Source organism: Scyliorhinus torazame, chromosome 17 (assembly GCF_047496885.1).
Source record: "Scyliorhinus torazame isolate Kashiwa2021f chromosome 17, sScyTor2.1, whole genome shotgun sequence".
Lineage (NCBI taxonomy): Eukaryota > Metazoa > Chordata > Chondrichthyes > Carcharhiniformes > Scyliorhinidae > Scyliorhinus > Scyliorhinus torazame.
In genome coordinates this window covers 37,510,326-37,524,474 of record NC_092723.1, presented here as the reverse complement: position 1 = coordinate 37,524,474, position 14,149 = coordinate 37,510,326, and positions in this window count along the sequence as shown.

The window sequence follows — 14,149 nt, the reverse complement described above, 5'->3', positions numbered from 1 at the left end:
CAACCAGAATTCCAATTGGACATTGCATGGCATATGTAATATCGGATGGGAACCGGATGAGGTTCAACGGTGTTGTTCCTACAACCAGACAGCACACTGATAGTCACTGCTGAGGGCACAGTGCCAGAAGACTGTCAGCATCTTTAGAACTTTGCTCTAGCATGAACCAGTGTCATCCTTCCACTCTGTGCCCTCAGCCACACCACAAATCCTGGCAGCCTTCAGCCTCTTCACTTTTCGAAGCCACCTGCTGGGTTCCCAGTGCAAACCTAACTGGCCAACCAGTGTGATATTGCGTCAGCAATGTGACCTCAGCTGCGAGTGGCCTTTACATCCTTTAATGTATGGTTGCCTCAGTTCCAGAATGTTATTGATCTAATGGAGTAAATGGAGAGATTTCATAGAATGAATGATCCTGTAGTTGTTTCACATAAAACATTTCAACAATTACAATCACTACCTTTGCTTAGCATCTTTAACTCACTCCCCTGAAGTAATGGTGTGGATTTTAATAATCAGCACTCGGTGGAAAACTGCTGGTAGCGGATCAGTTGCCCATAATATGCCCAGACAATAGAACGGAAAATGTGATGGAGGGAATAATAATGGTCAGTTTCCACATGATGGAGAAAGCGAAAACCAATTCTAATAAGCTTTTTAAACATACCCTGATCCAGTTTCTAATAGAGATAATAATGCTTGAGTTTCCTTTGGCATTTACAATATTGGTATCTATTAAATGTTTTATAACATCTTATTAAAGAGCTAAAGGTCAGGAGGGAATGATTTGTAATGTTTATTGCAGAGTACCGTGGGTGACAGTAATTTCATTCTGACGGGAATGAAATTTATAGGTGGCTTTTATTGATGTGACTACTTTATCTGGATGTTTGAAATTGTTTCTGATCTTTAGCTGCCTTACAGTCTTTGCTGACAGAAATCCTCCCAGATGGAGTGTTCACTGATTTTACAAAGAGAAGCAGCAGCAGTAGATTTACACAGATCAGTTCACCCCAATGGAGGGTTAACTATTTTCTTATCTCCCAGGTTGTTTTTGGTGATAGCTGTATTTTCAGCAGCCCTATCACTGTGTTATGATTACCATTTGCACACGTAACTCTTGGCCTCACGTGGATTCAGAACCAAAGATAGCATAGTGTTATTATAAAGAAATTCCCCGAGTTGGTCCTAAGGCAAGGGACGGCAACGTATGACAGTGTTGATGACTATGAATGTGTTAGCTGAAAGGAAAATCTTTTGTGCATCATGGAAAGTCTGAAGATAATCACACAGAACTATGCTGTATACATGCTCAAATCCTTTCCGTTCAAAGTGATTTTGGCCACACTCGTCTTTGTTGTTTGTACCAGGCGCTAACGTGAGTGCAAGTTTGGGTCAATCCAAAACTCAAATTTACTGATTGTTTTGCATTGTATCTTTCAATTTGTTTTCAGTTTTATCCCGTTTTCTTTCCCGAATGTGCTGACTCTATGGGCTAAATCCTATCACGCTCTGCAGCTTCGGTTTGGAGGTGCGAGGCCAGCAAATCTTTGTAAATTGCCGGCTTCCAAAGGTGGCCTGTTAATTAGCCACCCCCGGGAAGATCGTGCAGGTGGGCAGGACTGGGGCTCAATTGGGGTCAGGACCTGCATATGGTCCCTGCGTCTGAGAACCTTCTACATCGAGAAGATTATGCCCTATGTTTCCATAGGCAAATGTCACTGGGCTATTTGATCATAAAGGCTCAAAGCTGAATTGGATCCCGGCTTCATAGAGAGATTGCAGCAGGGTCACTGTATGTGGTCATAAGATAGAATCTAGGCTAATTTTGTCTGTCGCCCAGGAACACCGAGGTAATTCTAAAGAACCCAATTATCTGTGTTCAAATAAGGCTTCAAGCTAGCCTTCCCCCTTTAAATAAAATGATCATCATTTAATGTATCTTGCCAAATGCTTCCCAACTGCAATGGGATAAAATGAGTTTGCGCCAAAGGTTTGTCGCCTCTTATGACTGATTATTGGCTTACAGCAGCAAATGCCATATCTGGTTTATTTTTAGTCTTTCGTCCTCGATTGACCCCTGGTGCTTTCATAGGCCGTCACAGTGATGAGGATGAAATGTTGGCACCTGATCCATGCCATTTGGTCATACAGTTTTGAAATTCTGAGCCAGGTACACTGATCTATACCTTCCCTTGGTGTCATCAGCCGCTGGCAGCTAGGTGGGGTTAAATATATGTGATTCCATGGACCATATCCAAGCTCTCTGGCAGGCTCTCCCATTCACATACCATTATGTGAAGTCAGAAACTGCCCAAATATTAATCCCTCTTAACAGGCTTATCAAGTGGCCTCATTGGTAAATGCATAGTTTAACGACTTTTATTCCACAATATATTCACTATTGACAAGTGCTGAAGTATAATGTATAATCCAAGTTTAGAATCTTCAATCTTCATGAAAGGAATGGAACATCACTGATGATAGTTGGAACCTGACCCACGTGGCAGGAAATGAACAGAATCATGTCAGCTGTCCGTATTACACCATGCCTGATGTTCCTTTCCTTTGACTTCAATGGAAAATAAAATCAGGCGGTGTGTAAAGGTAGGCAGCCAAGCCAAACCCATCGGTGTCTTGCTGGCTGGGTTAGGCGTCCCCCAATTTCTTTGCATCTTTCAAGCATAGTGAGTTCCGTCTCCGGTTCAGTACCAGGTGATGCCATCATGCGTTTGAGTTAGTCCCACTTCAACAAATAACCCCAGTTGGACTGCAATCAATCAGGAATGTTGAAACCTATATGCGCTGCATTTTGTATAACCTAGTGTTGGGCCAGTAATGACCCGAAGAAATGACCCATCAACGACAACAGGTGCTAGTTTTATGTCATTGATACGTTTGCAACTATTGCGAAATATCTAAATTTAAGGCCAAGATATGCAAGAGACAGTACTACTCTGAAAGTGAAATGGAAGCATCAAAGAGTGAAGATGTATTTTGACTGAAATATACAAGGCAATGATATAAATTTTGAAAGCATTCCCCCCCCCGGCCATATCACCCCCATGCTATATTTAAGTTCTTAAAGGTTGATTTATTTTAATGAAATACTTCACACATTAATGCTCTATTGAGCCAAACAGAGCAGAGAATCTGTATTAAATCGGCCCGGTGGCACAGTGGTTAGCACTGCTGCCTCACAGTGTCAGAGACCCAGGTTCGATTCCGACCTTGAGCTTACCCGTTCTCTCCGTGTCTGTGTGGATTTCCTCCAGTTTCCTCCCACAGTCTAAAGATGTGCAGTTTAGGTGGATTGGCTATGTTAAATTGCCCCTAAGTGGGGTTACAGTGGAGGGTTGTGCGTGGGTGGGGTGTTCTTTCAGAGGATCGGTGCAAATGCGATCAGCCAAATGGCCTCCTTCTGCACTGTAGGGATTCTTCAAAAAGGTCAACTGGTCTTACCTTAGATGACAGTAGTGATGTTATAATAGTGATTGGGGAGGTGTGAAGTCATCAAGGACCTCTAACCCTTCCTGTAAAATGTCATAGGCAAACATTGGGTTTGGATTGAGTGAGAATTGGCTCCAGTGTTTCACTCCCTCCTTCCATGATCAGTAGTTATAGTATTGGATGGATGGTGCTACCGTGCTACCTGCGGAGCTACCACTGTCTTCATGAGAGAACCATGATGTGGAGATGGCGGCGTTGGACTGGGGTGAGCACAGTACGAAGTCTTACAACACCAGGTTAAAGTCCAACAGGTTTGTTTCGATGTCACTAGCTTTCGGAGCGCTGCTCCTTCCTCAGGCGAATGATGAGGTATGTTCCAGAAACACATATATAGACAAATTCAAAGATGCCAAACAATGCTTGGAATGCGACCATTAGCAGGTGATTAAATCTTTACAGATCCAGAGATGGGGTAACCCCAGGTTAAAGAGGTGTGAATTGTATCAAGCCAGGACAGTTGGTAGGATTTCGCAGACCAGATGGTGGGGGATGAATGTAATGTGACATGAATCCCAGGTCCTGGTTGAGGCCGCACTCATGTGTGCGGAACTCATGAGAGAAGGTTAAATAACAAATGGTCTCCAAACCTGCACGGAAGGAATAGTCAGGTGATCTAGATACCAGATATGGGGGGCGATTCTCTGTGCCCCGCGCCGGGCTGGAGAATCGCCGCAACAGTGCCATGACGCCCCGACGCGATTCTCCGAGGTGCGGAGAATCAGCGCCATTTGCGCCTGCGCGTTTGGCGCGGCGCTGGCCGCTGGAATCGGCGGGGCCGCCGATTCTCCGGCCCGAATGGGCTGAGCGGCCGCGCGGATACAACAGAGTCCCGCCGGCACAGTTCACCCCTGTTCGCTGCCGGTGGGAATTCTGCGCGAAGGGTCGGGGGGTGGTCTGTGGGGGCTGGAGGTGGGCTCCTTCACCGGGAGGGTCCTCCGATGGGGTCTGGCCTGCGATCGGGGCCCACCGATCGGCAGGCCGGCCTCTCCCCCCTCAGGCCTACTTCGCTGCGCGGCTGGCCCCTGAACACCGACGCCACTTTGAGTCGGGGCCGGCGCGCTAAAGAAGTCCCCTGCGCATGCGCGGGTTGGCGCGGCGGCAATTTGGCGCCGGGAAAGGAGGCTGGAGCGGCGTGAACCGCACCAGCGCCATGCTGGCCCCCTGTGGGGGACAGAATAGGTCGTACCCGGGCCCGGTTCGCGCCGTCATGAAACGCGACGGCGTTCACGACGGCGCGAACACTTGGGCTCCATTTGGGCGAATCGCCCCCATGAACTTTTGTTGCTTGAGGTACATCTGCAGAAATCACTGTTGCCAGGAGATGAAATAATGAGTTTGACATTACAATGAACAGTTGGCTCAGATTAAATGCGAATAGTGTTATTTAAGTTTCATGCGACTTCCAAACATGTTGCGCTTCTTTCGTTTATGATGATACCTAATTACAGCCTCATGACCACATTTCAAGTTGCTTATTCTGTACATGGTTCTGAGCGCCACATTCCCTGGGCAGGATTTTCTGTTGACCGACGCCAAAATCGGGAAAGGCGATTGGGCGGAGAATCGGTTCTGACGGCAAAATTGTGGCAGGCGGCGATTTGAGGCCAAATTGTGCTCCGTTACCTTGACAGTGGCATCAATGTGTTCCGGAATACATACCGTTTGCGTGTCATTAGCTTCCCCAACCCGGTATTGTCTGAGGCCTCCACGGTTCCCCACCTCCAATGGGCCGAGTTCCTGATGGCAAGGTTCACTTGTGCTTGTAATTCACGTGAAATCGGCATCATGGCTGCTGCGCGGAGGTAGGCCCCGGACAGGAGTGACTGTGGGCTGCCGGCCTGGACACTGGTCGTGCTGGCTGGGGTAGGTGAGGTCCTGCCAGGGCCGGGTAAGGGGATTGGAGATGGGTGGAACAGGCCGAGTGGCCGGGGTGAACCCCCACAGGATTGGGGCGGCCATCTTGTTGCACACCCACTGACCATCAACTTGGCCCCTGTTTCTGCAGTGTGACACCGGCCAAATGGGTGCCACATCATGCTGCGACTGTGCCACCACCTTCTGGCTTTGTGTCATATCAACCAGAGACTTTTGGAAAAGAGTAAAAACAACAGGGTTGCGGTGATGGGAGACTTTAACTTCCCCAATATTGACTGGGACTCACTTAGTGCCAGGGGCATAGACGGGGCAGAGTTTGTAAGGAGCATCCAGGAGGGCTTCTTAAAACAATATGTAGACAGTCCAACTAGGGAAGGGGCGGTACTGGACCTGGTATTGGGGAATGAGCCCGGCCAGGTGGTAGAAGTTTCAGTAGGGGAGCATTTCGGGAACAGTGACCACAATTCAGTAAGTTTTAAATTGCTCAGTACGAAGTCTTACAACACCAGGTTAAAGTCCAACAGGTTTGTTTCGATGTCACTAGCTTTCGGAGTGCTGCTCCTTCCTCAGGTGAATGAAGAGGTCTGATCCAGAAACACATATATAGACAAATTCAAAGATGCCAAACAATGCTAGGAATGCGAGCATTAGCAGGTGATTAAATCTTTACAGATCCAGAGATGGGGTAACCCCAGGGTTAATTAAAACCCCCGTTTTAAATTGCTGGTAGACAAGGATAAGAATGGTCCTAGGGTGAATGTGCTAAATTGGGGGAAGGCTAATTGTAACAATATTAGGCGGGAACTGAAGAACCGAGATTGGGGGCGGATGTTTGAGGGCAAATCAACATCTGACATGTGGGAGGCGTTCAAGTGTCAATTGAAAGGAATTCTGGACCGGCATGTTCCTGTGAGGAAGAAGGATAAATACGGCAATTTTCGGGAACCATGGATAATGAGAGATATTGTAGGCCTCGTCAAAAAGAAAAAGGAGGCATTTGTTTTTTACACAGAGGGTATGGGTGCCTGGAACTCGCTGCCGGAGGAGGTGGTGGAAGCAGGGACGAGAGTGACATTTAAGGGGCATCTTGACAAATACATGAATAGGATGGGATTAGAGGGATATGGACCCAGGAAGTGTAGAAGATTGTAGTTTAGTCGGGCAGCATGGTCGGCACGGGCTTGGAGGGCCGAAGGGCCTCTTCCTGTGCTGTACATTTCTTTGTTCTTTGTTCTTTGACTGCGCCACCTCCCTCTGTGTCTGTGCCACATTGGCCAGCACCTGGGCAATGCGCCGTTGCAATTTCCAGGTGGCTCTGGGACATGGTCGCCTGTGAGGCAGCAACCCTGTCCTGGGCCTCAGCCAGCGCCTGCTCAGAATGTCCCAGGCCTTGGACATGCTGATCCATAGCCAAAATCTTCGCCCCCAATGCCTCCACTGTGGACGCCACCCGGGTGTTGTTGGCCTGCGCAGCACGCATTGTTGGCCCCACCTGCTGCTCCTGCATGTGGTTGGACTGCTCCATCTGTGCCTGCAGGTGCTGGATGCTCGCCGACAGCCCCTCATGTAGTCTCTCGCTCTGCGACTGCATCTCCACAATCGATGAGACTGTCTGTTCCTGAAGCCCGAGATCCGTCTGGACGGCAGCTAGCTGCTCGAGTTGGCCTGCCCTCCGATCTTCTGCCCCCTCGGAAGTTCCTACCTCCACTTGCTGTATCAGATGAGCTGTGTGGTGTGCACCAGAGAGTGTCCCAAGAGCTTCTTCACTAACATGGCCAACAGAGGTGAGTGTCTCTGGGATGGTGGAGGGTGTTGGAGGCAGCTGTGATAGAAAGTCGATGTCATCCTCCGACCCGAGCTCCGGGGTCTTCTGAATCTCAGGCGGATGGTTGGTGTCCGAGCTGCTCGGCTCACGGGGGGGGGGGGGGGGGGGGGGGGGGGGGGGCGGGGGGGGGGGGGGTGCCCCGGCTTTGGCACTTGCTGGGGGCGGAGAGCGCTAGATGCCTCATCTCCAGCAGGTCCTGCAAGACACAAGACAAGAAAAATGATTAGACGGCGGGCCGGGGGGAGTGGGATGGGGTGTGTGTGGGGGTGAGAGTGGTGTGGGGGGTGAGGGTGGTGTTAGGAAGGGGACTGACACACATGCCAGGCCGCCAGCCATGCCCAGGACCCTGCGCACTGCCATGGTGAGGGGCCGCAGGTCTGGCAGTCCCCCTCCTGTCTCCACCTGCTCCTGGCGGTTGTACGCGGAATTCCCCTGGGGCGGGGCACACATAAAACGACAGTGTTAGACAATCCGACACATGAAGCCCAGGAGGTGGGTAGGTGATGGTCTCTGTGGCCAGGTCATCCAGCCATGGCAGCTGGTATGGGTACCCGCATGTCCTCCGGGAGTGAGGGTGAGGTCGGGTGGGGCTAGGGGTACGGATGTGTGGGACAGGGTTAGTGACAGGGGTATACTGCTGCCTACTCAATCTGGCCGCCCTGAGGAGGTTGTGCAATTTCTTCTGGCAATGCTGGCCCGTCCAGACGGTGTTGCCCACCGTGTTCACGGCCTCTGCCACCTGCGCCCAGGCACGGTGAACGGTGACAGCTGTCAGCCTCCTCCCCGGGTCAGAGTACAGGGTCATCCGCCACTCCTCCACTGTTCCCCTCACTGCCATCTTGTTGGCTGGGATGGTGTGTGTGAGGGGAGAATTATTTGTCTGCGGATGTAGCTTGTCAGCCTTTGGGTGTCAATCGTGAATCCAGCGAATCCGGCTTCCCATTAGAATCGATTATGTTCCACATGGCAGGGTGCTAGACCCTTAATGATAGTGGAATCGGTCCAGGTGCGGCGTCGGCTTTTCTGTGGTAAAGCCCATGGATTCAGCGTTGGCGTCAACACTCAGAAACAGAGAATCCCATCCCCTATCTTTGTTACTAGATTTGAACACACACATTGAGATGTTGGAGTGTGAGCACTTGTGGAAGGATTGGGCAATCCCTTGCATGACAATATACCAGAGAACTATGTGTATTGATGTAAGGAAAGTTTTACAGTACAAGGCACATGCATACAAGTAGGAAATATCCAATCTCACAAATTGGTGAGATCCTTATATTCTCTAGAAAACTCATACTATCCTCCGCATTAACATTTTGTATGGCTAGGTCATCCAGACTAAAGCATGAAAACATTTTAGTGATGACTGTATAAATAATTCTATGGTAAAATATTTTGGTCCAAATAATGCTGACAGTGAAGTGGTTAATAAAATGCAACTGAGCAGTACTGGCTATAACCCTTACAACCAGGCAGTTTGACAGTTTTTGGGATTTTACTTGTTGTGGAGACGCTATTTTGTGTACGTATTTTTCATTACATTAATATTTTTCACTCATCAGTCAACATTTGAACTTTGCTTTATAGAAGCCTCAATTATTATTCTTACTGTAAAAATGATGTCCCGAAGCGTGGTACATTGGCGAGACTATGCAGACGCTACGACAACGAATGAACGGACATCGCGCAACAATCACCAGGCAGGAATGTTCCCTTCCAGTCGGGGAACACTTCAACAGTCAAGGGCATTCAGCCTCTGATCTCCGGGTAAGCGTTCTCCAAGGCGGCCTTCAGGACCCGCGACAACGCAGAATCGCCGAGCAGAAACTTATAGCCAAGTTCCGCACACATGAGTGCGGCCTCAACCGGGACCTGGGATTCATGTCGCATTACATTCATCCCCCACCATCTGGCCTGCGAAATCCTACCAACTGTCCTGGCTTGAGACAATTCACACCTCTTTAACCTGGGGTTACCCCATCTCTGGATCTGTAAAGATTTAATCACCTGCTAATGGTCGCATTCCTAGCATTGTTTGGCATCTTTGAATTTGTCTATATATGTGTTTCTGGAACAGACCTCTTCCTTCACCTGAGGAAGGAGCAGCGCTCCGAAAGCTAGTGACATCGAAACAAACCTGTTGGACTTTAACCTGGTGTTGTAAGACTTCGTACTGTGCTCACCCCAGTCCAACGCCGGCATCTCCACATCATGTAAAAATGACAATTGTGGGAAGTATGCTTAATAAAAATAAAGCACGTTGAGGAGTAGTTCCCCGTTTCATAATGAATGAAATTCAATAATTTGCTTTGTGAGTTAACATCAAACTAGTCAGCTCTCCGATATGTAGTACAATATTCAAATGACATGCTTTATTAGCTTTAGCTGGAATTTTGAGTGCAGATTTCTTATCTGTATCAGATATAGGTCGATAGTGTGCAGCCAAGGTCAAGTTAGCCCTCTGTGCAGTTCTAGTTTAAAAGCTAATCTTGCTTTTAAACTTAATAGGGCTTGTGAGTTATGAAATTAAAATATTTTGCTTGCAGCAGAAACAAGATCAGTATATGTAACTGGAATGGTTTGTGGTTCTCAACTCTTTATTGGCTTAGTGGGTAAATAGCATAACCCCACCAAATGCTCCAAGGGCTGCATTTTACATGCCCCGGCTGGGTGTGTTTTCGACGGAGATTGGCATGAAAAATAGGGCCAGAGCCCTTCCCACAATCTGCCTGCCCACCCTCAAGCTTCCCCCCCCACCATAATATGAAGGCTGGGCAGAGCTGAAAGCAGCAGTTCGCCTGCCTTATTTAAATCAATAATCACCGGTCAACTGCGTAATCCAGAAAATGTTTGGCATGGGCAGTCCGGCCTGAGTAGGCAGGCCGCTTTATAAAAAAATACTTTTTTGAAGGATGGGAAGGGAAATGGGTTGGGGGGGTTCCATCTTGGAGAATGCCTTTTGAGGATAAGGGGGCAGTCACCCCTCCCTCCCCCCACCAAAGATAGTAGCCCCCTTTCTTCATTAATAAGGGGATCAGGGATTATGGGGAGAAAGCAGGAGAACGGGGATGAGGAAAATATCATCCATGATTGAATGGCAGAGCAGACTCGATAGGCCGAGTGGCCTAATTCTGCTCCTATGTCTTATGGTCTAATGGTCTTATGGTGTTTCTTCCTACCCGCCTGCTCCATTAAACACCTCACCATCCCCCTCCTTAATTTGCCCAAACCCCTCCCTGCCCAAGACCCCAGACTTACCTGACTCTGGCATCCACGGGCCTTCACCTTAGGCCTGCTTGCAATCCTGGCATTGCCCACTTACGTGCTCTTGACGCTGCCAGGACCAATCAAACTGCCAGCCAATCGGATCAGTTGGCAGCTCCTGAGGGTGGGTTCTCTTCCCCTGTATTGGGCTGAAGTGGCAGACTGCGCTAATTCAGCAAACCCGCCTGCAGCACGTTATGGTTGTATGGCAAGCTGACACGGTATTGGCCGGCCCTCATTAACTATGCTTCCAAATCTAAATCCCCCTCACTCCGTAATATCCTTGCCCCAAGTTTAGATTTCTGGCCTATACTGCATTAAAACTCTGCTGCAAGGCAGTTAAGAGGGACATTTAATTAGCATTTGTATCTCTTAGATGTGAAATGCAAGAAAGTCAACCAGGGTTTTGGTACTAATTACTAGCATTGAATCTTGTGGTAAAGTGCATGCATGTGGATGTCTGTGACCGTACAGGACTTGCTCTCAAGTGTGTCATGTGAGAGTACCTTTAAGAAATGGGTGTTTAAGAAATGTACCTTGAAGAAATGGCACTGCTCATGTTACTGGAGTGAAGTCAGAGTGTGGGTGGAGTTGAGCTCTACTTCTGATTTTTAGTTTCAGTTTGAGAAAAAGCTTGGGTGTGTCTGTCTTTTTCAGTGAGCTGCATCTGAAATTTAAACAAAGAGTTGTACGGTTGATCTCTGCCATCCAAAGTCTATCTATGGATCTTTTGGCGAACTCAGAATTGTAAAAGGTCTCAGTATTGAATGTAAACCCAATGTGCTCCTGTTTGAAGGTTTGTTAAGTCTTTTGGATATTAAAAGGACAGCTTACAGGGTTACTTCGTGTTGTAGTCTTTGGGGTTGTATTTGAATTAATGGTTGCTTAGATATTCACTGTTTGATTTAAAAAGGTTAACTTGCGTTCATAGAGTAAACATTGTTTTGTTTTAAAGAAATACTTGTCCATTTTCTGCTGTACCGCACCTGTAGTGTGGGCCGTGTGCTCCCCATACCACAAAATGTATTAAACGTTGTGGGTCAGGTGAACTCCATGATACACTTTGGGGTTCTCTAAACCCTGACCCATAACAATTGTGATAATAATAATAATCTTGATTGTCACAAGTTGGCTTACATTAACACTGCAATGAAGTTACCAAGAAAAGACCCTAGTTGCTGCCGCCCGGCGTCTGTTCGGGTATACGAAGGGAGAATTCAGAATGTTCGAATTACCGAATATTATGGAGTAATATTCCGAACAGCATGGGCGAAATTCTCCGACCCCCCGCCGGGTCGGAGAATTGCCGACGGGCCGCGCGAATTGCGCCATGCCGCCCGATGCCCGGGTGCGATTCTCTGCAGAGCAGAGAATCGGCGCCACTGGGGCCGGCGTGGTTGGCGCGGCGCCGGTCGAGGTATGCGGCGACTCTCCAGCCCGGGCCGGCACGTTGATGTGAAAAATGTGAACGACGCATTCAAATTCATGAACGCTATTTTTCTTAATATTTTCTCCAATTTCATGCCAATTTTCTACACATCCCACTTTTTTCCAAAACTGTTTGTTCTTTATTTGGTTCCCCGAGTGCTGATCACTCTGCACAACTGTAACCTGTTGGCAATTACTCAGGTGTCAGATTAATAATGAGTGCTGACAAATTATTGGAACACGAGAAGCCTCCCAGTTGAGTCCCATTCTGTCCTCACCCGGCATCCACAGCATGTGTTGGCAGACAATGATCAGCAGTAGGAACACAAATTGATTTTCCCTTCCGCACAGTGACCGCAGCTGAGAGACCTCGAGCTTAGCTAAATAAACAGCAACAACCTCGATTTATATGGCACCTTTTACGCAGCAGCATGTCCCAAGGTGCGACACAGGACTGTTATTAAACAAAGCAGGTGGGATTTTCTGCCTCCCCACCCCACCCCCCCACCTCTGCAGTGCCTTTTCTATTGCATAGTTGGCCTGACATAGGCCAGCGCCGAGATCTTTTGGTCCCACCGATGTCTGGATGGTCAAGGTTTTGAGTTCCTTGCACCCTTCGCCACTGGGGACGCACCAGGGGGGCTTGCTACCAGTGGAACCGGAAGTTCCCACTTGTGGGAAGGGCTGGAAAGTTTTGTCCACTGTGGCACAAGCTACATACGGAGATTTTATTTATTTTATCTTTAAAAAAAAAAAAAATTTAAAGTACCCAATTACTTTTCTTTCCCAATTAAGGGGCAATTTAGCGTGGCCAATCCACCTAACCTGCACATCTTTGAGTTGTGGGGGTGAAACCCACGCAGACATGGAGAGAATGCGCAAACTCCACACGGACAGTGACCCAGGGCTGGGATTCGAACCCGGGTCCTCAGCGCCACAGACCCAGTGCTAACCACTGCGCCACATGCCGCCCCCATACGGAGAATTTAAAGCAGATGAGGAAATGCTTGGTCAAAGAAGCAGGCTTTAAGGAGCGTGCTAAAGAAGGTAAGAGAGGATTGAGAGACAGATGATCTTCGGGAGGAAATTCCAGAATTAGAGCCTTGGCAGTTGAAGGCATGGCCAGCATGGTGGAACAAGGTGCCAGAATTAGAAGAGCATTGATACCGCAAAAGAGAGGACGAAGGTTGAGGGGATGGACTTGAAAACAAGTATGAAGTACTTAAAATTAAGGTACTACTTAAATAGAAGCCATTAATTAATTTGCTAAGAGAAGATGAATGGCCTTGGTGCAGGCTCGGATATGGGCAGCCAATGACTTGGGATAGGTGGGGAGCCGGGTGTTATTATGGAGGTGCATGTTGGACGTCTCAGTGATGTCACAGATATGTGGTTGAAAGTTCATCTCACAGTCAATATGACACCGCAGTTGTGAAGTGGCTAGCTTAGCCTATGAGATTTGCCAGATAGAGGGCTGGAGTTGGTGGGCAGGGAATGGCAGGGGCTGAAGATAATGGGTGGAATCTTCCAGCTCCGTCAGCAGCGGGAATCATAGTGGGCGGGGGAACTTCATTTGGTGGGAGGGAAAAAAAGTCTGTGTTTCGACGGTGGGATAAACTTTTGGGAATTTGGCCTCTCGACTTTCACGGCAGGTTAAAGTTGAATTGAATTTCCCGATGAGCAATGTTGGAAGCCCTATTTGCATTCATTAGCATCTCATGCACACTCTTTAAAAGACCACCGTACCAGAATTAAGTTCTTAAACTCTCTGGAGAGTTTAGAACATTCTGTGTTATGACTGTATAGAGGTGACGTGCACCTTATGAACTTCACCACTCCCATGACTTTGAGGTAAGTAGATGTTGCTGTCACCTTCTTGGGGATGTTGTGGAGAGGAGGGAGATTGTCTGGGAAAGTTTGGGTAATGTCTTAGAGGGTAGGGTCAGTGGTGTCGACGGTGAGGTCCTGGGGGGGTAAACTCTCTTCTCGTGATAGGAGGGAACAGTCGCAGTCTGATGAGGCAGTGGGATGTGGTAGGGTGGCAGGTCCAGGGTGTGGGTCAGGCAGTTGAAGGTCCGATGGGATGGGCGGTGGGAGGATGGGGGGGTGACGTCATGGAGAGGAAATGGACAGGTGGCTAGGATAACAGGAGGGGCAGGGTGGTCAGAAGAATGGTAATGGGTGTCAGATCTGAGGAGAGCGAGGCATATGGAGGTGGATCGTGATAGGATCCGGGTAACGGGAGGA